This window comes from Haliaeetus leucocephalus, unplaced genomic scaffold, assembly GCF_000737465.1.
Source record: "Haliaeetus leucocephalus isolate CR32 unplaced genomic scaffold, Haliaeetus_leucocephalus-4.0 Scaffold656, whole genome shotgun sequence".
Classification (NCBI taxonomy): domain Eukaryota; kingdom Metazoa; phylum Chordata; class Aves; order Accipitriformes; family Accipitridae; genus Haliaeetus; species Haliaeetus leucocephalus.
In genome coordinates, this window is record NW_010973092.1 from 6,627,719 (window position 1) to 6,630,484 (window position 2,766).

Consider the following 2,766-nt stretch of genomic DNA (forward strand, 5'->3'; position numbering starts at 1 on the left):
ATGCCGCACCTGCGTGGGTGCCTGCCTCCCTCTGCACCTGTGAGCATGGGTGTCCCGCAGCTGGGTGCGTGGGTGCGCATCCCGCCCCGCTGCAGCTGGGTGCGTGGGTGTCCCGCAGCTGGGTGCGTGGGTGCGCATCCTCCCGGTCGCAGGTACACGGGAGCACCCCCCCACGCACCCACCTGCGTGCATAGTCATGCGAACGCGCGCCCTGCGCGCACCCCTGTACATCTCCTTCTGTCCTGCGTGCGTCTGGGTGCACGTCCCGACCCCTCGGGCCGGAGGGAATGCACACCAATACCCTCTCACACCGGTGAGCGCACACCTCGTGAACACGCGCATCTCGCATCTGCTGGCGCACATACCCTCGTGCACCCTCCCCAAAGCCCACACCTCCCACCCATATGCACACACCCCCGAACCCCCACTCCTCCTGCACCCCCCAGGGCATACAAAGATGCACGCACAGTTTCTCACACCTCTGTGCACACACTCGCACCCCTACTCATTTGGGGGTGCACTAGAGCCCCCCGCTCATGCCGTCCATCCGTCCACGCTGCCAGCTGCGTGGGGCAGCCACGTTGCCCCCCAGCACCGTTACATGCGGCACACGCACCCCTCTCTGGCAGGTGTACACCGAAATCCATGCCCACGACCGCGGCCTTGGCAGTGGAATGATGCCGCCCCATGCGTGCCAGCGGCGCTGCCCCCACACCGCTGCCACTGCCAGCGACAGCAGCTCCGGCTCGGCGCGAACCAACTGTGAACACGCTGCAGACGGAGGCGATGGCAGAGCTTTGGGAGCGCGGTGGCACGGAGGGCACAGCCCTGGCCAGCTGCCTGCGCACCCAGCGAGCGCTGAATAGATAAATTAACACAGCCCCGCGCTGCACCCCGGAGGGTTATTAATTATGCACGCTTGCAGACAGCGAAGAAAGAGCCTGAATGAGAACCATGTGCTCATGGCTTCGAAAAGGCATGAAAACTTCTCGTGCGCTCAACTGCTCTCATTGCCAAACCCGTGGAAGAAATCACCCTGTCCCTCTCCTGGAGCCCTCAGAGGAACTCTGAGCCACAGAGTTTATTTTACCCAACTCCCCCCAACCCAATTAGTGAGATTTTACCTGAAACACCAATGACATCGCTCTTCAGCACACTCATCTTGGACCACCTCCCTCTTTGATCCCAAAGGAGCAGAAAGCAAAGGTGTCCCTCCTTCCCAGTTGGGTGTCCAAACCCTTGCAAGTTTCCGGAGAGAGATTTTTTAAAACTCGCCATGATGACGGGGTGATGAGGCAAAGCTGGGGACCATACAGAGGGGCAGCACTGCCCACTGCCACAGGGAGAAGAGCTGAGATTGTGGGATCAGACCCTTCCCCAGGGCTGGGGACTGTGATCAGAGATGGGGCAGCCACCGGGCTCCCTGCCGTGGCAGCGCAGCCACACTGGGGGCCACTGTGAGCATCAGGGGTCATCGTGTACCTGAGAGATGAGCAGCGAGGTGGTGAGGTGAGGACAGCGATGGAGGGATGAATCACATCGCACCGTTGAGATGCTGGGCAAAACGCACAGTCGAAGGGCTGCCTGGAGAAGCTGCGTGGGAGAAAAGCAGAGGGGTTGCGGGGAGGGGGATCCTCTGGCACTCCAAAAATCAAGGGATTTTGGCATCCCCCATCCATGTCAGTCCAAATGTGGCACCGTGCAGGCGGTGGTGGCCAGGACCAGCCCGTCCATGCTGCCATCTAATGGCAGGACGCCGGGGAGGGCTCACCCTGCGACGATGGGGAATTTTCCATCACAAACACAGGGTGACTGTGGGACCGATGGGACCTTTCCATTGTTGCCGCCCTGGGAAACAAAAGGATCTTATTTTAAAATCTTGTCCCCCTTCCAGCACGTGGGCGGGGGGGACCCGAGGAAGCAAAGGCTTCCCCAAAGCACAGGATAAAGACACAGACACATCGCAGAAGGGGGCTGGGGCAGGAGCTGCCGGACACTGCCCAGCCCCAGACACGGCTATGGGGGAGGCAGAGTGGGGTGGCTCTGAGGACACCCAGGAACAAATCGATAAGATAACCCGCAAGGAAAATACAGCCTAGTCCTGGGGGCAGACGGCGAGAGCCAGCCCTGGCAGGTGCACAGTCCGGACACTGGAGCAGAAAGGGGTTCTTTGCCCCCATGGTGCCCACATTCCCATCCCCATCCCCTCCTGCCAGAACCCAGGGCCAGGCCCAGCCAGTCACTACATTCACACCACACCTATGGTTTCTGCTCCATCGTGCTACGGCTTATCAGTGAAATGCATTTTTTTAGACAGGATTTAACAGCAGGTAGCATTTCCTCACCGGGCTAAGGCTGCACGTACAGCAGCTCAGAGCAGCGTTTTCCCCGCACGTAGGAGCCGCTGTACATGCGGCGTGCAGGGCAGTGGGTCTGCCTGCCCCAGCCTTCCTGCCAGACCCCTTCCCCGCCGGCAGGGCCAGGCGAGGACATTATACCCCAAAACGCAGCTCTGCCTGGGAGCGGCACGCCACAGCCACCGCACACAGCCCGGCAGGAGGAGGAGGAGGAAGGATGTGCTTCCTCGGGAGCCTGTTCAGCCCAGGGATTTGGGATGAGCAGGTTTCACTGCTCTCCAGCTCTGCCTTTGGCAAGGGGAAGGTGTAGGAGGTGGCAGCGATGGCACTGGCACACGTCGCAGCGAGCTGCTCGCAGCCCGTGCCGCCACACCGGCCCACGCGGCACGCGGCAGCGGTGGGCAGCGGG